Source organism: Oncorhynchus mykiss, chromosome 20 (assembly GCF_013265735.2).
Source record: "Oncorhynchus mykiss isolate Arlee chromosome 20, USDA_OmykA_1.1, whole genome shotgun sequence".
Taxonomy (NCBI): Eukaryota; Metazoa; Chordata; class Actinopteri; order Salmoniformes; family Salmonidae; genus Oncorhynchus; species Oncorhynchus mykiss.
In genome coordinates, this window is record NC_048584.1 from 14036189 (window position 1) to 14060145 (window position 23957).

The 23957-nt window shown below is 43.5% G+C and overlaps 1 protein-coding gene across 2 annotated transcripts in view; it reads right to left on the reverse strand.

The window, feature by feature from the left end:
• LOC110499015 (glutamate receptor ionotropic, delta-1-like) overlaps positions 1-23957 on the reverse strand; it is a 424887-nt gene that overhangs the window by 367252 nt on the left and 33678 nt on the right. The window lies entirely within an intron of this gene.

Genomic DNA, 23957 nt, shown 5'->3' on the forward strand with positions numbered 1-23957 from the left:
CTACCATTAGGAAGCTAGCTATAGCCTACCATTTGGAAGCTAGCTATAGCCTACCATAACTGGGTTTGAGTCGCACTTAAAAGGAACATGGTTAGAACCAATACTGACTGAAGCCCCAAATGAGCAAGCCATGCAGCTTTCACAGCTGGCTGAATGGCTGACTATAGCCTGGCTGGATTCTCTTCCTCCTGAGACTCTTGTACTAATAAGATGGTGTTAACGTCCCTTTTTCTTTTTTCTTCTATGAACGATTGGTTCCGCCTAATGTCTGAGCTGTGGTGATAAAACCCCACAGTGCCGTTATTGTAACGTGTAACATATAGGGGAGGATGAGAGGAGCCATAAGGTGATGGAAAGGGCAGACACAGTAAGATGAAGAAGCATCATGTTTTACTTGGGATAAATTCACCATCCTGATACATTGCCGACTGCCTGAATCTATTTGTCGCACCAATGGCTGTGTCCGACAAGTACTTAGTTCTCTCCCTTGACCTGGGCATGTTTCGGAGAGCAGGAGAGTCAGACATCTCACATAATAACAACTTATAATGGAGCCCAAGTGTCAAATAAAAACATCCTTTGCATTCATAAATGAAGGCGGTGGGTGGACATGGCAAGGAAAGGGGGCGGGCCGGGCTTCATGACAAAGTTAGCCTTCATGAGTCACTGGCCTGAGGTGGCACTGCCTAAGCCCCTCGTAAATCTGGCTGTCCCAGACTGAGATGGGGAAAGAAGGAAAAGGGGCCACAGCATCACTGTACTTAGGAGACATTCGTTTTTCTCTAGCAGATAACCCCTATAACACCACCCGATGTCACAGGAAGGCCATAAAGATCATCAAGGACATCAACCACCCGAGCCACTGCCTGTTCACCCCGCTATCATCCAGAAGGCGAGGTCAGTACAGGTGCATCAAAGCTGGGACCGAGAGACTGAAAAACAGCTTCTATCTCAAGGCCATCAGACTGTTAAACAGCCACCACTAACACTGAGTGGCTGCTGCCAACACACTGACACTGACTCAACTCCAGCCACTTTAATAATGGGAATTGATGGGAAATGATGTAAATATATCACTAGCCACTTTAAACAATGCTACCTTATATAAATGTTACTTACCCTACATTATTCATCTCATACGCATACGGATATACTGTACTCTATAGCATCGACGGTATCCTTATGTAATACATGTATCACTAGCCACTTTATACTATACTATGCCACTTTGTTTACATACTCATCTCATTTGTACATACTGTACCCGATACCATCTACTGTATCTTGCCTATGCTGCTCTGTACCATCACTCATTCATATATCCTTATGTACATATTCTTTATCCCCTTACACTGTGTACAAGACAGTAGTTTTGGAATTGTTAGTTAGATTACTTGTTATTACTGCATTGTCGGAACTAGAAGCACAAGCATTTCGCTACACTCGCATTAACATCTGCTAACCATGTGTATGTGACAAATAAAATTTGATTTGATTTGATTTGATTTGATTTATAAGGTTAATGGTAGGTGTTATTCATCGATGGATGCTTAGATTACCAAAGGTTGCATGGTCACCTGTGTACATCCGAAACTGCGATTCCTGAGAATGAATTAAAACACACACACACACACACACACACACACACACTCAGGATGCATCTCGTCCGAATGGGGGACCTTGCATGATTTACCTCAGTTTCACAAATGTTCTCTGGTATCAGCAGTCTCTCAAACATCAGTGTTTGACCATCTAAACAGTTCCACAGCAAGGGCCTAAAACCCTACTTGAGATCCATACACCTACAGTATAACGGGGGGGGGGGGGGTTTATCTGACATGTCAGGGTGTTACCACTTGAACACGGCTCTGAACATCATACAAATACTAAGTATAAACATATGGGTGAGTGTGCCACAGTCATTCCATATGCATGTGACCTTGACACCCTCTAGCACACGTGTCAAACTCGTTTCACGGAGGGCTGAGTGTCTGTAGGTTTCTGCTCCACCCTTGATTAAGGTCATTAATTAGTAAGGAACTCCCCTCACCTGGTTGTCTGGGTCTTAATTGAAAGGAAACACCAAAAACCCGCAGACACGCTGCCCTCCGTGGAATGACTTTGACACCGCAGCTCTATCTAGTCTCGATTTTCCTGGCTCTCCTTCCCAGGGATCTCCCTGTCGGTGGGAGTTAGTTCATTGGGAGTTAGTTCATTGGGAGTTAGTTCATTGGGAGTTAATTCATTGGGAGTTAATTCATTCAGCAGTGAGGCCCTGGCCAGTTTAAAGCCCCTATGTAGTCATTTTAATTGTATTTTTTAATCATCCCTGTATGTGTAATAAATCACTGTGTGTTTATTTCATTAAAATGAAATGTATTTCCCTGAGCCTCCTTTTGACATTGAAATGCTCAGTCTGATCACGTTTGACTGCACTGCCCCTTTAAGGTTCTGCCACTCACCACTCACCTAGGAAGTTAAATAATGAGATGTCCCAAAAAGAGGAGCAAGGAGAAGCGAGAGCATCCCTGGGGCTTTCTTGTTATCCAATCACACTTAAGCATGATGATGTCCATTAGAGTAGCCCCGTGGTTTGCTGACTTCAGCAGAAGACGGCCAGGAGGGAGAGGAGCTGAACCTCAGAGATACCCTTGGGCGGCTCAAACAGGAGACAGTGGAGATGACACACTGCTGCTTCTGCACCGCAGGCACGTTCTGCTCAGCCCACTACATTGGGAACCTATGTAGAATATGTTAAAGAGACTCATTAGTCAGATAGTGTGTGCACAGTACAGTGGTCTACCGGGTGATCAGACACATGCATCAACCCCTACAGGAACATTAGCATAACGAATAAGCTCCGGTTCAAATAGCTTCACCGTAAGCACTTCACTGGAGTACTGCACTTAAAGCACCTCCAAACCTCCCTTAGGCCATATCCTATCCTGTGAGAATGACATATCTGAGAGCACGTATCCACTTTTGTCTGATTGCTTGTATTGTATTTTGTTGCCGATCCGCGGGGGCTGCGAGCGATTGGGCCACATCGTAATTACAGAGAGGACGTTGTCGTGAGATGGCACTGCAGCAAAGCATCATAGGCAGCATTAGGATGCTTCTCCACCGAAGGCGGGGTAAAGTTATTAATGTTGTCTCCGGCCCGTGGCAGAGTTAATTCCACTAATACAGCTGAGTGGTAGCAGAGTGATCCAGCCTCGGTCACATTACTGATGATCAGACGACACATTCAGGAGGGAGTGACCGCAGCCACCAACAGCAAGACAACACGATCCTTTCTGGGATAGTTGTGTGACTGAGTGAGCACTAAAGGACATGCCCTCTCGCCAAAGCTGAGCATAGCACAGTCCTGAATGTGCAAGACAGAGGCAGCATTGAGTGCCAACCTGAGTACAGTCGCGCATGTGTAAATCCACACGATAAATCCCCCCCACAGCTGAAACAAAATCCTAGGGGAAACACTGGATGTCATCTGTATAGGAGAACCAGGCTGCAAGCACATGGATCATAACTGGTATGTATCTGTAGCTGTATTGTTTTGTTTGGTACGTCACCCTCGTCTATGTCTGTCTAGCGGCAGTACGCCTTACCCTGTTGTTTTACTGTGGGAGCCCCAATGCGAACACCCCTGTTTTCATGTGATAGGTACTAGTATACTGAACGCTATACTGCACAGGACCTCTCTGGCCTAAAATAGATGGTTTCCCTCTGAGAAACAAAGAGAGAAAACAAATTCCATTTACCAGAAGTAGAGTTCTGCTTCGGCGAGACAGGAATTGAATCACACATTTTCTGCACCGCCACCCCGCTGCATACACTTCCTCCGACTCTCCCCCTCTCCCTCTCTCTCCTCCATTTCCAGGAGAGATCTATGTCTCCAGATTCCCACTAAGACCATGGTTGGTGCTCCCCCTCTATTCCGAGTCTCTGACGGCCAGACATCGATGATCACACCATCACGACAGGATGTTGCTAAGGTACCAGGCTAAACACCAAGCTGATAGGTTAAGCTCTTAGCCAATATTTATTCCCCACTTTTTCTTTATGGTGTCTGGGGCCTAGCCAAATAATCGCTGTTAAAACTCTTCCTGATGCAGCCAATCACCGCCATGACAGAGCAGAGTCGATCCCATAGGAGAGGAATGGGGGGCTGTGAACATTACCATTAACATGAGCAGTAGAGGAGACCACACCTGCCAACCAATGACCCTGGTACGCCAATGTCTGCGTGTATAGACACATAAAAGCAGGAACGCTCCTGTTTATGTCTGTTCATGTGAATTGACCTATCAAATACACACTCTGTCACTACACCAATCAGCAGGCATGTTCAAAGGGCAGCCATGGGCAGTCAAACAAACAATGTCAAGCTAATAGGGGCCACTGGGGGATAGAGCACTTCAGCGACTGACTTCATGTCACAACGTGTCAACCCGCCATGTGCCTTTTAAAAAGGACAACATATGTATTTTGAGTGTGTACATTACCAGTCAAAAGTTTGGACACACCTACTCATTCAAGGGTTTTTCTTTATTTTAACTATTTTCTACATTGTAGAATTATAGTGAAGACATCAAAACTATGAAATAACACATATGGAATCATGTAGTGACCAAAAAAGTGTTAAACAAATCCAAATATATTTTTTATTTGATGAGATTCTTCCAAGTAGCCACACTTTGCCTTGATGATAGCTTTGCACACTCTTGGCATTCTCTCAACCAGCTTCATAAGGAATACTTTTCCAACAGTCTTGAAGGAGTTCCCACATATGCTGAGCACTTGTTGGTTGCTTTTCCTTCACTCTGTGGTCCAACTCATCCCAAACCATCTCAATTGGGTTGAGGTCGGGTGATTGTGGAGGCCAGGTCATCTGATGCAGAGCTCCATCCCTCTCCTTGGTCAAATACCCCTTACACAGCCGGGGGTGTGTTTATGGTCATTGTCCTGTTGAAAAACAAATGATAGTCCCACTAAGCGCAAACCAGATGGGATGGCGTATCGCTGCAGAATGCTGTGGTAGCCATGCTGGTAAAGTGTGCCTTGAATTCTGAATAAATCACTGTCCCTCCAGCAAAGCACACTCACACCATCATACCTCCTCCATGCTTCACGGTGGGAACCACACATGTAGAGATAATCCGTTCACCTACTCTGCGTCTCACAAAGACACGGCATTTGGAACCAAAAATCTCAAATTTGGACTCAGACTACAGGACAGATCCCTACCAATCTAATGTTCATTGCTCATGTTTCTTGACCCAAGCAAGTCTCTTCTTATTATTGGTGTCCTTTAGTAGTGGTTTCTTTGCAGCAATTCAACCACAATAGCCTGATTCATGCAATCTCCTCTGAACAGTTGATGTTGAGATGTGTCTGTTACTTTTATTTGGGCTGCAATCTGAGGTGCAGTTATCTCTAATGAACTTATCCTCTGCAGCAGAGGTAACTCTGAGTCTTCCTTTACTATGGCGGTCCTCATGAGAGACAGTTTCATCATAGCACTTGATGGTTCTTGCAACTGCACTTGAAGAAACTTTCAGTTCATTCAATTTTCCGGATTGACTTACCTTCATGTCTTAAAGTAATGATAGACTGTCATTTCTCTTTACTTATTTGAGATGTTCTTGCCATAATATGGATTTAGCAGTATTTGGTAAAAGACCATCTTCTGTATACCACCCCTACCTTGTCACAACACAACTGATTGGCTCAAACGCATTAAGGACAGAAATTCCACAAATTAACTTTTAACATGCACACCTGTTAATTGAAATGCATTCCAGGTGAATACCTCATGAAGATGGTTGAGAGAATGCCAAGAGTGTGCAAAGCTGTCATCAAGGTAAAGAAAGGGTGGCTACTTTGAATAATCTCAAATATAAAATACATTTTGATTTGTTTAACACTTTTTTGTTTACAACATGATTAACTATGTGTTATTTCATAGTTTTGATGTCTTCACTATTATTCTGCAATGTAGAAAATAGTAAAAAATAAACAAAAACCCTGGAATGAGTAGGCGTGTCCAAACTTTTGACTGGTACTATATGTGTGTGGTGTGTGTGTGTGTGTGTGTGTGTGTGAGGCAAATGGATGGGGTCCCTAAATAGCTTCAGTGATGAATGACAATAAAGGAATTCTCTGGTGGCTGTTGAGACAATCAGAGAGAGAAGGAGGGAAAGAGCAAGAGTGTGAGTGTGTGTGTGTGCGTGTGTAATTTATGTGTGTTTGAGTGCTTGCAACCCCCCGTTCCACCAAGCCACTTTGTCACTGCAGGTTTGATGGATTGGACTGGACGTTCCCCACCTCTCTCGGTCAACTGTCACAGTGGGCCCACTAAAGACTGCCATAATGTGATGTTTCTCCCACTGTTCGACTGGCTGCAGTTTGCCCTGGGAAATGATCCAGGACAGATGAGAAATGTCTGTCTCTTCAGATGACAACCCCTGTGGGATTAGAATTGTCGACCACAGTCCACCGTGACAGATGCCGACTTCAGATCGTGGTTGTTTAGCTTTTTTGCGACCGCTTTCAATTCTCCTCTGATCGCTGGATGATTTCCCGTAAGCATTGTCTAGTTCACCGAACTGTTTCGTTCCCCCAACACATGCTGACTCCACAAAACGTACCCTCTGGATAGACAACTATAAAACAAACATGAAGAGAGAAGCTTTTCCCTTGAAAAATGTACTGTATAGATACTCCCTAAAATACCAAAAACACAGTCCGAAATAGCAATGGATAAGTTCAGACTATGCTGCCCGCATCTTATCTGATTTATGTGGACTGTGGAGATTGTTTGCTCTCGTTTTACAGTTACAAATGATATTACACCAACAGGATCTATATTTTGTTGGCCGGTGACAAGATTGTCAGCCTGTGCCAAAGCTAAACCCAGTAGGTCAGAGGAGACTGTAGAATCTTAAAAATGGTCACATATACCAGAAAGGTGCAGTGAAACGTGTTGTTTTACAGTGTCACCTATTGTAGTAAGGTGACCCTGGAGCAAATTAAGATTAAAGTGCCTTGCTCAAGGGGACAGTAACAGATTTTGTATTTTGTCAGCACGGGTATTCACACCAGCAACCTTTCAGTCACTGGCCCAACGCTCTAACCGCTAGGCTACCTACCACCCTGATATCTTATACAAAAAGGCAATTTGGAAAAAAAATATGCTAACATCTCAGATAACTGTGGTGTTCACTACATTACCAGGTTCATTCAATATACAGTGCCTTGCGAAAGTATTCGGCCCCCTTGAACTTTGCGACCTTTTGCCACATTTCAGGCTTCAAACATAAAGATATAAAACTGTATTTTTTTGTGAAGAATCAACAACAAGTGGGACACAATCATGAAGTGGAGGGACATTTATTGGATATTTCAAACTTTTTTAACAAATCAAAAACTGAAAAATTGGGCATGCAAAATTATTCAGCCCCCTTAAGTTAATACTTTGTAGCGTCACCTTTTGCTGTGATTACAGCTGTAAGTCGCTTGGGGTATGTCTCAATCAGTTTTGTACATCGAGAGACTGACATTTTTTCCCATTCCTCCTTGCAAAACAGCTCGAGCTCAGTGAGGTTGGATGGAGAGCATTTATGAACAGCAGTTTTCAGTTCTTTACACAGATTCTCGATTGGATTCAGGTCTGGACTTTGACTTGGCCATTCTAACACCTGGATATATTTATTTTTGAACCATTCCATTGTAGATTTTGCTTTATGTTTTGGATCATTGTCTTGTTGGAAGACAAATCTCCATCCCAGTCTCAGGTCTTTTGCAGACTCCATCAGGTTTTCTTCCAGAATGGTCCTGTATTTGGCTCCATCCATCTTCCCATCAATTTTAACCATCTTCCCTGTCCCTGCTGAAGAAAAGCAGGCCCAAACCATGATGCTGCCACCACCATGTTTGACAGTGGGGATGGTGTGTTCAGGGTGATGAGCTGTGTTGCTTTTAGGCCAAACATAACGTTTTGCATTGTTGCCAAAGAGTTAAATTTTGGTTTCATCTGACCAGAGCACCTTCTTCCACATGTTTGGTGTGTCTCCCAGGTGGCTTGTGGCAAACTTTAAACAACACTTTTTATGGATATCTTTAAGAAATGGTTTTCTTCTTGCCACTCATCCATAAAGGCCAGATTTGTGCAATATACGACTGATTGTTGTCCTATGGACAGAGTCTCCCACCTCAGCTGTAGATCTCTGCAGTTCATCCAGAGTGATCATGGGCCTCTTGGCTGCATCTCTGATCAGTCTTCTCCTTGTATGAGCTGAAAGTTTAGAGGGACAGCCAGGTCTTGGTAGATTTGCAGTGGTCTGATACTCCTTCCATTTCAATATTATCGCTTGCACAATGCTCCTTGGGATGTTTAAAGCTTGGGAAATCTTTTTGTATCCAAATCCGGCTTTAAACTTCTTCACAACAGTATCTCGGACCTGCCTGGTGTGTTCCTTGTTCTTCATGATGCTCTCTGCGCTTTTAACGGACCTCTGAGACTATCACAGTGCAGGTGCATTTATACGGAGACTTGATTACACACAGGTGGATTGTATTTATCATCATTAGTCATTTAGGTCAACATTGGATCATTCAGAGATCCTCACTGAACTTCTGGAGAGAGTTTGCTGCACTGAAAGTAAAGGGGCTGAATAATTTTGCACGCCCAATTTTTCAGTTTTTGATTTGTTAAAAAAGTTTGAAATATCCAATAAATGTCGTTCCACTTCATGATTGTGTCCCACTTGTTGTTGATTCTTCACAAAAAAATACAGTTTTATATCTTTATGTTTGAAGCCTGAAATGTGGCAAAGTTCAAGGGGGCCGAATACTTTCGCAAGGCACTGTAGTTCCTTCGGAAAGTATTCAGAACCATTGACTTATGTTACATGACAGCCTTGTTCTAAAATGGATGAAATAAATACATCTCAGTAATCTGGGGTGGCAGGTAGCCTCGTGGTTAGAGCGTTGGACTATTAACCGAACACAAACACCTCGGATTATGTCAAATATGGTCTAAACTACAACATATGTGAAAATAAATAAATCAGTCTCCACACGTTTTTAGATAATTGATGTAAAGGTTCAAAATGGACACATTTTTGGACGAATTGTTTTATGAAGAAATTCTAAAATACTTTGACAACCCTGTTTGTAAGTTTTTAAAACATATTCAACTCAGCCGTTTATCTCTTCCAGCGATGAATACATGAATGTCTCATGGTAGGGGTATGCAAAATGGGTCAACTTTGAGCACCTCTATCTACTAAATATGTTAGCAAAATGTTACTTTCTGACCACTTCCACCACGGGCAAATATCTCTGGAAAATTCCGTTCAAATCAAAAGGAGTGCAGTCAAAAAGTGATTGACATCAATCTACCCTATAGAATGGCAGCGTATTACTTGAAATGTGCCTATTATTTTGCATAACTAACCCCCTTTAGAGTCACATTTCGAACGGCAAATCATAGTATGTACATTTGGTAGTGAATAACATGGAGTTATAAAAGTGCACGTAGGTTTATAATTAATGTGATATGATTGTGCTTTACCTCCAACATAGCAAGCAGCTTCATATTTGACCAGTTCAGAATAAAAGCATGGAGAGGAGCCACTTCAATCTGCAGTGTCCTGCCAACCTGTGTGATCTACTGTGAAAAAAACGAATATGCCCGTCCCTCCGCCGGCATCACGACAAGGTTGGATTGAACCGCCGCGACGGGAAAGGTGAGGCTGACATTTCAACAAGAGCCATGGCTTGTCGGAGAAATACTTCATCCCAATTTGCATATCAGAGCTGACAGGGAGCTCGGCTCAGATTATTGGCACAGCAGCAAGCAGTCTGCTGCAAGGGGCAGTTAACTGATCCAGTCGCAGATTTATGTGAAAAATGTCCATATAAGCAGCATGTATTGGGCTTGGACACATCTCCAATTTTAGGGTTCAATCCCCGGTCGTGTTCGTGGAACTAGGGGGCCGTGGAAAACTAAGAGGGAAAAGAAGATGTGACCGGAGATATAGGAAAGTTGACATTTCAATCACTACAGATTTAGAACCACTGTCAGGATTCATAAAAAAATGTCCAGCGAAAGAGAACATTCATCCCCCCCCCTCCTCCCACCCGCTCACAGACTAATTCACGACAGGTAAAATATGTGCTTTCCATTTATATCCTCACACACTGCTGAGAACAAATCATAGCCCAGCCTTTTTTTTTTTTTTTTTCGCAAACACTTGGTAACTGATTCGCAGGTCTGAGGCAAACAGCGTTGTGGTCTAATTCTTTTTCAGAGCTTTCTGGGAAAAAGGTTACTCTATAGATAAATGTACTATCTCCACCATCCTCTGCGGTACTCCACCACTGCACACTGAAGACAAAAGAGTGTGCTTCAAATAGTTTTCTGTGAAGAGGGATAAACATCAACAGAGAGAAAATAAACTTCAGTCCTTTTTATCGATTACTAGGCTCCAATCATTGAGGTATTTCCAGTGGGTGGTGGTCCATACCGGGTCTATTTATCCATCATGTCACAGCTGCCCATCTTAGAAATTAGAGGTTGCACAGAGAGAGAGAGAGAACGAGAGAAAAAGAGAGAGCGAGAAAGAGAGAGCGAGAGAGCGAGAGAAGGAGAAAAGGAGAGAGAGAGAGAGAGAGAGAGAGAGGGTTGTAATTATAGGGACCTGTCAACAACAGGTTAATCCCGGTAAACACAATCATCTACCCAACACTTTCCTCACTGCAACCAGTCTATAGCAGAGTGGATAACCGACCAGCAGATTTAAGTGGTCCCAGTCTCAGCACTCAAAGCTTGGCTTGAGGTCCGTACTGCTAATATGTTTGTGCTATCGATGAAGGTCATTGATTGGGGAATGGGGATACATTTTTATGATGGGAAATTATAATACACACCATAATACATACACATGCACACAAACACATATATATACACACATGTATTCATTATCTTTAGCTGGTTAAACGTTTGTGGTTAGCATGTTTCAGTAATGATTAACATGGTTAAATAGCTGTTCATCTCTGCTCGATTTGGCTTTTGGTATATTTGGCATTTTTATACATAATCTGTATTTCTACTGAAGAAAGCAATACTTAATCAACACACTACTGTTAATAAATGGACACTACCTGTCATAAAAACGGCACCATGGACACTACTGTAAATAAATGGACACTACCTGTCATAAAACTCTCCGTAAATCAATGGTGAGAAATGCTCAGTCTGAAGCCATTCGGCTATGGGTTTCACAGCCCTATATCACCTTAAAACGGGTTTATTTACAACCTATGGGGTATAAGATGTTGAGAATAGTGGCAAAGGAGAGTCTGAAATTAATTAAATACCCTAACCCTAAACTATGTTCAATGTCAGCAGCAATTTCCAGTCAGAAATGCTCAGTCTGAAGCCATTCGGCTACACGTTTCACAGCCCTATAATAATGATACAAGTTATGTCACCTTGAAAAGGGTTTATTTACAACCACTGGGGTATAACATGTAGGGAAAAGTGGTATAGGAAAGTCTGACATATAACCCCTAACTTGAGATCTGTCTTCGCCAATGAGAACCAAGAGGGGCCTAGCTTCGTACTTCATGACTGGGAAAGGCCTCGATTCTAGGCCGTAGAAAATCCTGCATCCATGTCATTAGATCTGAACAGGACGGCTCAACAGTGATTCATATGGTTGGATTGCATCCCAAAAAAGGACAGTTGTGTTTTGCTGCGTAACACACTTACATTATTTGTCTTCCCATATGATGTGAATCATTGTCAGGTTACTGGAAATATATACTTCAGTAACAAAAGAACACCATGGCTGCAATAACACTCTAAAACAGGTGGTTTGTAAATGTGTAGAACGTGTTTGTTTTGGGTCCCCACTGGTAAATGAACAGATGGTCACAGAGGATTTTCTTCTGAATAACTGGTCAGGGCATAGCACTTTCCATTCAGCTTCAGGCAACTTTGACGTGAGGCTTGATCCCACCTGTGAAGACCACTTCTATCCATCACGCCCATTGTTGCTTATCCATTGTTCACTAGATATATCTACTTCATTACACTCGACACAAATGTTGAAAAAAACAGAACACTTCCGACCACTAGATCACATAATCGTGACCTGGACACGATTCCCAACGGGGCCACCAATGTAGCGGAAGAAAGTGAAGGCTGCAACAGGGACTCTAACCAGGGTTTACACGTGGCAAAGTGAGCTCCAACAGCCGTTGTTGTCATGCTAGCCTAGTAGTCCTCTGGGCAGAGGCAGTAGGCCTACAATGTTGGCACATGCCTTGTTACAATAACCTAAGTATATAACATGATTGTCACGACCATAAATAATCATCATGAAACGGCCTTGGAAGTGCCATAAGTGCAAGCCAACGTGATTCATTATTTTGCATGAACCTGTTTAACTGCATTGACATGGCTTAATTGATCATAGTCCAGACTCGTTATTGTTGCAAATACCATGCACTTGCACCAGGGGAATTTAAACCCCAAAATATTTTTTTTGCAGGTCTTCCGTTTCCCGTAATGAAAATGTATCCCCAATCAAAGACATTCATCGATACCACCAAAAAAAAAAATACCGCTTTTTACTCCAATCTGGCACCCCTCATAAAATCCACCATAGCACCAGTATCCCAAAGTATTAAGCGAAAAAACAAGCATAGAAAACAGCATTAGCATTAATACAAATTTGTAAAAACACAAGGCTACTATTACTATTATAAGTATTTCTATGACAACCTGGTTGATTAACAATATCGAGTTGTTAAAACGTTTGTTTTTGTATATAAATAAATGTGGGACATAAAAAAAGTGTAGAACACCATTGCCCAAAATGCATTGCTCCAATAACTTTCAACAGATTGTCCCCCCAAAAATTATTTTTCTATTAACTTATTATGGCTGGGGGCAGTATTGAGTAGCTTGGATGAATAAGGTGCCCAGAGGTGCCCAGAGTAAACTGCCTGCTACTCAGTCCCAGAAGCTAAGATATGCATATTATTCATATATTTGGATAGAAAACACTCGGAAGTTTCTAAAACGGTTTGAATGATGTATATGAGTATAGCAGAACTCATATGGCAGGCAAAAACCTGAGACAGAATCCAACCAGGAAGTGGTAAATCTGAGGTTTGTAGTTTTTCAACTCTTGGCCTATCGAATACACAGTGAGATATTCCTGAGCAAGCTCTGTACTGGTGGTGCCCCGATCCCGCAGCTGAATCAACTTTAGGAGATGGTCCTGGCGCTTGCTGGACTTTCTTGGGTGCCCTGAAGCCTTCTTCACAACAATTGAACCGCTCTCCTTGAAGTTCCTCACGATCCGATAAATGGTTGATTTAGGTGCAATCTTACTGGAAAAAATATCCTTGCCTGTGAAGCCCTTTTTGTGCAAAGCAATGACGATGGCACGTGTTTCCTTGCAGGTAACCGTGATTGACAGAAGAAGAACAATGATTCCAAGCACCACCCTCCTTTTGAAGCTTCCAGTCTGTTATTCAAACTCAATCAGCATGACAGAGTGATCTCCAGCCTTGTCCTCATCAACACTCACACCTGTGTTAACGAGTGAATCACTAACATGATGTCAGCTGGTCCTTTTGTGGCAGGGCTGAAATGCAGTGGAAATGTTTTTTGGGGATTCAGTTCAATTGCATGGCAAAGAGGGACTTTGAAATTAATTCATCTGATCACTCTTCTCAATATTCTGGAGTATATGCAAATTGCCATCATACAAACTGAGGCAGCAGAATTTGTGAAAAATAATATTTGTGTCATTCTCAAAACTTTTGGCCACGACTGTACACAGGTAGCTTGGTGACGTCTGGGCAATTTACACACACGCATACACTCAACACACAGGAATCTGAAGCAGGGGAGCTGGGAGGCTGGGATTGCATGCAAACGACTCCCTTATTCACGTCACGGCAAAATTGGCTCCACTCTTCATTGTCTTTGACCGATACAATATTGTCACAATAGTTACTGTGATTTAAATGCAATTTGATGTTCCAAACATTCACTACCGGTCAAAAGTTTTAGAACACCTACTCATTCAAGGTTTTTATTTTATTTTCTACATTGTAGAATAATAGTGAAGACATCAAAACTATTAAATAACATATGGAATCATGTAGCAACCAAAAAAATGGTTAAACAAATCAAAATTGATTTTAAATTTGAGATTCTTCAAAGTAAATCAAATCAAATTTATTTATATAGCCCTTTGTACATCAGCTGATATCGCAAAGTGCTGTACAGAAACCCAGCCTAAAAACCCAAACAGCAAGCAATGCCACCCTTTGTCTTGATGACAGCTTTGCACACTCTTGGCAGTACCTGCCCAAGTCCAGGACATTCAGAGACGTGTCCTGAAACCACTCCTGAGCTGTATTGGCTGTGTGCTTAGGGTCGTTGTCCTGTTGGAAGGTGAACAGTCGCACCAGTCTGAGGTCTTGAGTGCTCTGGAGCAGGTTTTCATCAAGGATCTCTCTGTACTTTGCTCCATTCATATTTCCCTCGATCCTGACTAGTCTCCCGGTCCCTGCTACTGAAAAACATCTCCACAGCATGATGCTGCCACCACCATGCTTCACTGTAGGGATGGTGCCAGGTTTCCTCCAGACATGATGCTTGCCATTCAGGCTAAAGAGTTCCATCTTGGTTTCATCAGACCAGAGAATCTTGATTCTCAATTTCTGAGAGTCCTTTGTGTGCATTTTGGCAAACTCCAAGCGGGCTGTCATGTGCCTTTTACTGAGGAGTGGCTTCCGTCTGGCCACTCTACCATAAAGGCCTGATTGGTGGAGTGCTACAGAGATGGTTGTCCTTCCGGAAGGTTCTCCCATCTCCACAGAGGAACTCTTGAGCTCTGTCAGAGTGACCATCGGGTTCTTGGTCACCTCCCTGACCAAGACCCTTCTCCCCCAATTGCTGAGTTTGGCCAGGCGACCAGCTCTAGGAAGAGTCTTGGTGGTTCCAAACTTCTTCCAATTAAGAATGATGGAGGTCACTGTGTTCTTGGGGACCTTGAATGCTGCAGAAATGTTTTGGTAATCTTCCCCAGATTTGAGCCTCGACACAATCCTGTCTTGGAGCTCTACGGACAATTCCTTCGACCTCATGGCTTGGTTTTTGCTCTGACATGCACTGTCAACTGTGGGACCTTATATAGACAGGCATGTGCCTTTCCAAATCATGTCCAATCAATTGAATTTACCACAGGTGTACTCCAATCAAGTTGTAGAAACAACTCAAGGATGATCAATGGAAACAGGATGCACATGTGAATGTATTCCGTTTTACAACTGTCCTCTCACTGTCAACTGCGTTTCTTTTCAGCAAACTTAACATGTGTAAATATTTGTATGAACATAAGATTCAACAACTGAGACATAAACTGAACAGGTTCTACAGACATGTGACAAACAGAAATGGAATAATGTGTCCCTGAACAAAGGGGAGGTCAAGATCAAAAGCTGATGTGTCCACCACACCATTGAGATTGCCTGCAATGAGAACAAGCTCAGTCCGATGATGCTGTGACACACCGTCCCAGACCATGACGGACCCTCCACCTCCAAATCGATCTTGCTTCAGAGTACAGGCCTCGGTGTAACGCTCATTCTTTTGACGATAAACGCGAATCCGACCTTCACCCTTGGTGAGAAAAAAAAAAGAATCGTCAGTGAAGAGCACTTTTGCCAGTCCTGTCTGGCCCAGCAAGGGTGGGTTTGTGCCCATAGGCAACGTTGTTACCGGTGATGTCTGGTGAGGACCTGCCTTACAACAGGCCTACAATCCCTCAGTATAGCCTCTCTCAGCCTATTGCTGACAGTCTGAGCACTGATGGAGGGATTGTGCGTTCCTGATGTAACTTGGGCAGTTGTTGCCATCCTGTACCTGTCCCGCAGGTGTGATGTTCGGATATACCGATCCTGTGCAGGTGTTGTTACACATGGTCTGCCACTGCGAGGACGATCAGCTGTCTGTCCTGTCTCCCTGTAGTGCTGTCTTAGGCGTCTCACAGTACGGACATTGCAATTTATTGCCCTGGCCACATCTGCAGTCCTAATGCCTCCTTGCAGCATGCCTAAGGCACGTTCACGCAGATGAGCAGAGACCCTGGGCATCTTTCTTTTGGTGTTTTTCAGAGTCAGTAGAAAGGCCTCTTTAGTGTCCTAAGTTTTCATAACTATGACCATAATTGCCTACCGTCTGTAAGCTGTTAGTGCCTTAATGACCGTTCCACAGGTGCAAGTTCACTAATTGTTTATGGTTCATTGAACAAGCATGGGGAACAGTGTTTAAACACTTTACAATGAAGATCTGTGAAGTTATTTGGATTTTTACAAATTATCTTTGAAAGACAGGGTCCTGAAAAAGGGACGTGTCTTTTTTTGCTGAGTTTATAAATTAGCAAAAAAAATCTAAAACCTATTTTCTCTTTTTCATTATGGGGTATTGTGTGTAGATTGGTGATGGTACATTTTTTTAAATCAATTTTAGAATAAGGCTGTAACGTAACAAAATGTGGTACAAGGAAAGGGGTCTGAATACTTTTCGAAAGCAATGTATTTAGTTTGCTCTAACTTCCTCATAATTCCTTGTATTGCTGCAGGCCCGGTGCCTTTTTAATGAGCCCAGCCATATTCATCAACATATTTGCATGGGATGCTGAGTCCATTAGTTAGTCTGTTAGATTTCCACTGCATATTATTACCGGCAGGGATTTGCCTGCCAGAGGCCCACCATCACCACACCACTCCAGCTACGGCTACAGATAGATGTGTCGATGAGCTGCCAGACTGCATAAGGAATCTCCTCGGTGTGTGTGTGTGTGTGTGTGCGTGCGTGCGTGCATGTAAGCCTGTGACAGTTCTCAAGCCAACATGAATTGCATCAACACCAGGGTAAAAAGAATAACCTGGCCATTTTGGGTCTTTAATGTAAGCAAGCCTTTGAAAGGAAACACGAGGCATTTCCCAATGCCAGGTCAAATAGGGTGATATTGCTGTGTTGGAGCTTTGTAGCTGTGTTGTTATATACAGAATGCGTAGAGCCATGTTACTGGGTGGCTGCTTACATATCCAGGCCTCATTAATGTTGCAACAGCAGAGTTACCCCCCCAGGCGTGGTGAGAATCTTCCGGCTCCTTCTATCGATCTGAGATGATCCTGCTAACTAAGTCAATGAGGCTCACAGTGGGGAGGGGTTAAGTCATGTCACATGCCCTCCATACACACACAGGCACTGTACGTATGCATGGATGTGCGTAAACACACGTATGCCATCACACACGCACACACACAAACACACACATTCTGATATTGTATCATCAAGTCATTTCACTCCTACCTACATGTACAAATTACCTCAACCAACCACACTGACTCGGTACCGGTACCCTTGTATAGAGCCTCGTTATTGTTATTTATTTGTGTTACTTTTTATTATTATTTTTTACTTTATTTGGTAAATATTTTCTTCACTCTTCTTGAACCGCACTGTTGGATAAGGGCTTGTAAGTAAGCATTTCAAGGTAAGGGCTACACTTGTTGTATTTGGCACGTGTGACAAGTTTGATTTGATTTGATCAAGCTGAGCCAGGAAGGCCAAACACTGCTGGCCCTGACCGCGAACGCCTCACCTGTGGTCACACTTCCCTGCTGTGCTCATCACAGAGGTCCACCACAAATAGCGATGGCCACAGCACAGCATCAAACCACAAAGATGGAGGACACACAAACAAATGAATCTGGATCATGGGAAACAACAGCTGTGGTGTTTAGTTAGATAAGTAGATGGATGAGTTATGCAGTTAGGCTAGTTATCCATAGTCTCCTTTCGCATCCTACTGTAGAATACTAGGCAATACTAGAATACTGTGGAATACTAGCCTAACGGGTACAGGGCCAGTATTTATAAAGCATCTCAGAGCAGGAGTGTTGATTGAGGGCACTCAAACTCTACTCTGGACCTCGAAGCGAGATCCACCGCGTTTTCTCATTGTTCCCCTCTTCCTGGGACACCTGCAATTAATAGAACAGAAAACCAGCAGGTTCCGGACCACGTAGGGTAGGCGTGTCAAACTCAGACGTGAGGGAGCAGGACTCACGCCTGACATCACCCAACCACAGATGGACAGGGCAGAGGGAGGGAGGGAGGAGCAATGTCACCCCCGACAAATATCCCCACCCGAGGGCAGGCCAGCCGACACCAGAGGCTTGCACTCGTTCAAGTGGGCCTAGTCGATAGGGTGACGTTACGGAGTAATGCACTAATGAAGGCATCCAGGGGTAGAATGGAGAGTTGGACAAAGCACAGTGTACTATAGAGACAGTGTATAAGAGACAGTCAGGAATCTGGCTACATTCCCTGTATAGAAGCCCATGGAGGTGTTAAAGAATTCACTGTGCATCCAGAATGGCACTTTTGACCATAGCCCTATACACTGAGTGTACCAAACATTAGGAGCACCTGCTCTTTCCATGACATAGACTGGACCAGGTGAATCCAGTTGAAACTATGATTCCTTATTGATGTCACCTGTTAAATCCAGTTCAATCAATGTAGATGAAGATGAGGAGACAGGTTTAAGAAGCATTTTTAAACATTGAGACATAGATTGTGTATGTCTGCCATTCAGAGGGTGAATGGGCAAGACAAAAGATTTAAGTGCCTTTGAACAGGGTATGGTAGTAGGTGCCAGGTGTACCCGTTTGAGTGTGTCAAGAACTGCAACGCTGCTGGGGTTTTCAAGCGCATCAGGTTCCCCATGTGTATCAAGAATAATCCACCACCCGAAAGGACATCCAGCCAACTTGACACAACTGTGGGAAGCATTGGAGTCAACATGAGCCAGCATCCCTGTCGAACGCCTTCGAGACCTTGTAGAGTCCATGCTATGAAAAAAATGGAGGCTTTTCTGAGGGCAAAATGGGGTGGAACTCAATACTAGGAAGGTGTTCCTAATGTTTTTTACACTTAGTGTAAAGGTAATAGATGGCCATTTGGGACCCAATCTGTGCTAATTCAGGACACTGGCAGAACTGCTGGTGTCATGGTGGGTCCTTGGAAGGAGGCAACAAAGAAAGCTGCTGCACTAATCAATCTTGGACTAGAGGCTTTCTCACTCAGATAATGTAGCCATCTAAGTGATGAAATAACCTTTAAAAACTCGCCGTTTTCTGCCAGATTAAGTCTGTGCGCTCACTACCTTACATTAATTCAAGGAGAATTTGAACCCTCAACAACAAAATTACACACGCAAGGAACATCGATCCAAATCACCTCTGCCTTTGCCTAAGTGGGAAGAAGACTGAGTTGTGTCTGAGGGGCTCATAAATTCTCTTCCCTTAAAGGTTTTGTATAAGAATCTAGGAAAGGAAAATAATATGTTAATTTTCCCCAGACTCCAAAGAGAGATCTACCTAGGTGGCTGTTAGCACAGTGGTTGTAATGTAGATGTTGTTATGTGTATACACATACTTATTCCCCCCCCCCCCCCCCCCCCCCCCCCGCATCTGTGCAAGTGTCCAAGGGTCATGAAAAATGTCTGTTTCGCATCCGCCCACCCAAGCAGCTTTCACTCTCGGTGTGTATGCATGAGGACCGAATAGGAGAGCGGGAATTGTGATGAGGAAGTAGTGCGGTAGAAGAGTAGAAGATGGAGATCAGGACCACAGAGCTGTAACGGTTCAGCCCAAGTTAAGAGAAGAAGATGCAGGAGAGGAAGAGGAAGGAGAAAGAGGAGAGACCGATGAACCACCGAGAGAGGAAGATAAAGGACAAGAGAGAGAGAGAGAGAGCGCGCGAGAGAGACAGAGAGACTACAGAGAAGGAGTAGGTGGTGTTTTGTTTTTTCCAGAGAAGAGCAAGAAATAGAAATCATCGCCAACATGTACAGAACAGTGAATAATACGAGGGGGGGGGGGGCGGGGGACTGCTTATCAAGAGGGTTAAATTGACAGAGAAGACGGTCAATCACTCACTTACTGTACAAAGCCAGTGACGGCCGTACAAGCTTAGCGTAATAAACTGTGTTGACTGACACAGCCGGGTAGCCATTCACAGGATGTCAAGGCCATTAGCGACAGGGCAACCGTCTTTTAAAGTGGCACAGGCATATTTCACTTTTACTGGACACATCTAACGCGTGCCGCAGAAATACAGCCTGTCCCTCTTTGTTCCCTCCATTCCCTTCCTCGTACCTCCATCCACCCTCTCCGTCTAATGAATCTGTCTGAGCATGCTTGTCTAAGGCTCGCCACACTTCAATCAGTAGCATGCTGGAGCGCATTGCAGCAGAACTCCCAGGTAAATGCAGGAGCACCCAGGGGAGAACGAGACCCAGCCTAAACAAACCTGTCATATGCAAATGAGATCTGCCAACACGGGAGAAGACGCATTATAGGAGACTACAGTACAGACTGACTGGCCAATATCTGTACAGCCCACAGGCATGGAGGACGGAAGGAGGATTCCCCAGACTCATCATAATTACGACCCTCTGGATTGGACTAGTGCTACATAATGGATTGCTTTTGAATATGTTGGGTTGGGTGTGAGAAGTGTCGCCGTACTGAAATGCTTATTGTTATGGCTATTGTTGTCATACTTCCACGTTTTTGTTGCGGTTATTGTCTGTTATAGCAGGTTTCTGTTATGTTTAGGGATGAGCACGCTTATTTGAATACTTGAATATCCGAACGGACGTTAGCATTCGAATACTTAGAGTATTTATTTTTGAGGAAAATAAATCATAGGCCTATTTAAATGAAAAGGCTTTGTCTCAATTAAATACAATGGCCTGTGTGACATTTCTACACACAAGGATATACCATGACATTTGAAATTCTTAATTTAATAAAAACAAACTTTTGAATGTACTTTTTACTTGCGTGTGCTCCAAAAAAAGACCTACCGAATAGCCTACACAGGTTTCACGCATGTAGCTTGTTGTTGTTGGCACTATAGCCTGAGGCTCCATGTGTAGCAATGTGAAGTGGGATATCTTAAATCAATGCAAACTGGAATTAAAATCACGGAATTAACTTAGCCAAACGAGAAGGAGTAGGCTACAACGAGCAACCAACAAGTACAGTAGGTTTAATCTGAATAGAGTTGTTCTAGGCAAGGACGGAGAGCGCAGGAAAATAGACGTAGCTAGCCTAGCCTAGCTACTCAGCTGGCTAGCCAACGTCTGGCTGTCTTAGCTTGCTTCTTTACTTCTATTTGATGCAGTAAAAAAGCAGGCGCTGCCAGGTGGATGATAGATAATCTATGGCATTTACAAGTTTGTCTAACTAGACCGAGTCTCTTTCTCCCATTGTCCAATGTCCCAGTGTCCAAGTTTAAACAACGTACCAAATAAACACGTTTTTTGGACTATCCGGATAAAATGTCATAAATATTATTTGAATCGTGAACTTATTACTAATGCCCATCCCTAGATATGTTTATTGTTTTGGATCAATACGTAGCTAGAGTTTTATAAAATAAATACATATATATCGTGTTTTAACAGAGATAGCGGAAACTAATGGTGCCATTCGTGTGAGTACAGAGCGAGCGTTGATGGGAATGTCATAGTGATTCTTCTACCCTCACGTATACAGTATATTCACACTGTGGACCGTATATCTCACGACACTAAGAGTGCAGACGACACGCAGGGCGTGGAAAGCCACAGGCAAATGTAATGTTTATGCATCTTCATTCATCGTTAGAGGTTGTTTGGCCATGCTTGAGAGGTAATGGACGTGCCAACAAAACACAGTGAAATAGATGACTTTATCCTCCGGGCTCACACAGGGATTTCCTACAGAAACCATTTACAGTACTTATAGGGAAGTAAATAGAGCTGACTGGCATGGCTAAGGGAAATGGAGAGTATGCTGTTTCAAATGGCACCCTATTCCCTACATAGTACACAACTTTAGACCAGGTCCCGTATGACTCTGGTCAAAGTAGTACACTACATAGGGAATAGGGTGCAGCTTGTGACAGATCCCAAACCCTCCATGACACTGAACTCCTCTCTAAAACTACAACCCTCCTTGTTCATCTTCAGGCACTGTATGATGACACTGTATAACATTTACCGTTTTTCTGCTCTGTCCCCTTGTAGTGCCTGAGCAATGCCTTTCACAGTACAGTACAGTACATTGGCACTCAACGCCTCTCTAGAACACAATCCTCCCTGTCCTTCATTACATACATATCTATGCAATACCTTCATCCCTCCTCTGAGATGAAAAAGAGAGAGAGAGAGAGCATAGTGTCAGGTTTGTAGCGTGGTTTGAATATCTTCAGTGCTACAAAGCAGGTTGCAGATTCGAAAGGCTTACACGTGATTACAGTCCCTTGGATCACTGTGAGACAGACTAGAGAACAGAACTCATCCGTCATCCAGTCACACTAGAGGGGATCATATACGCATCCTATAGAATTATGGCTCCGGAGGTGTTGGAAACACAAACACCGGTAAACACACACACACACACACACACACACACCCGTACACACACCCATACACACACAATGCGTACAACGCTCTCACGATAAGAATTTCACTGTTTTACACCTTTTGTATCCTGTGCATGTGGCAAATAAACATTGAAACCTATATGCACACACACAAGCCCACACACACACGCACAAATGTGTGCTACACACACACACACACACACACACACACATCTACAGGGGGGGAAAAAGAGAATGACATAAGGAATAATGGATAAACAGATGTGGAGAGGTACACAGTAGTACACATAGAACACCAGGCATTTTAACATCTGTAATGACAATCTACAGCCATGTGGTAGTAATAAACAACTTCTGGCTTTCACGTCATGCTACATAAACCCTACAGACTAATGAGCAGGGGAGCGAGGAGATGATGGATGTACATGCACTGTGGTGTCTGCATGACAGCAGTGACGCAGATTTAGTGGGAATAGGAAAGCAGTTGGTGAAGATAATTAAGAAAACAGACGGGTAAAGGAGCTTTTTGATTAAATCATAAACATATGGGTGGAGTGAGTCCACCTGGACATCAAACAAACCCCGTGATGATGGACGATCCCTGTGATCTCTGTCTCTCTCTCCCCTCGCTTACCTTTTGAGAAAAGGTCAAATGTAATTGAGGTGGTAAGGAGAGGAAATGTGAAGCAAATATGCACTTCCTGTATATGAAAGTACACTACTTCTCCACTAGCACATCATCGGGCAAATTAAGTTTACAGAGGAGGAATCCCCCCCAAAAAACATGTGTAAAGTGGTTAAAAATCATTTAGCTAGTTGTGCTGAAAATGTTAAAGATAAAAGATGAAGTAGTGTCTACATGCTTTTCTCTGAGAAACCACAGCTGACTCAACGGGGGTGGGGCGGAATTCGGGCAAAGGATACTCAGATGATCCATTTAAGTATCCTCTGTCTAAGGAGGCAATTGACAAGAAGAGCAAACTCCTCCCTTCAACTATTAACACATTTTATACTCTCCTACGCATGGCGACCACTTATCGGTTTCCGGGTGACAGAGGAGATGACAGTTTGCTCGATTGAGAATCTCCCTGTGTCACTCTCAGTCGCTCACTCTTCCCCCCATCGCGCTCTCCTCCTCTCTTTCCCCTGATTGTTCGTCCACAGCGTAGCTACGCTAACAGCCGGCTAATGAGACAGTGAGGGAGAACAACGGGTGATGTTGTTGAGTACAGTCAAGGCACCAGGCTGGCTAAGAACCAGACCAAGGAGAGGCTGTGAATCAGTGGCCCAAACAGACAAGACAAAGTCACCGGGGCCCATCCCTTCACCTTTAATATGGCTGCGATTCCCGTACAGGGATCAACATCAGGGGAAATTTCAGAGTGACAACTAAAAATACAACTTCGTAACA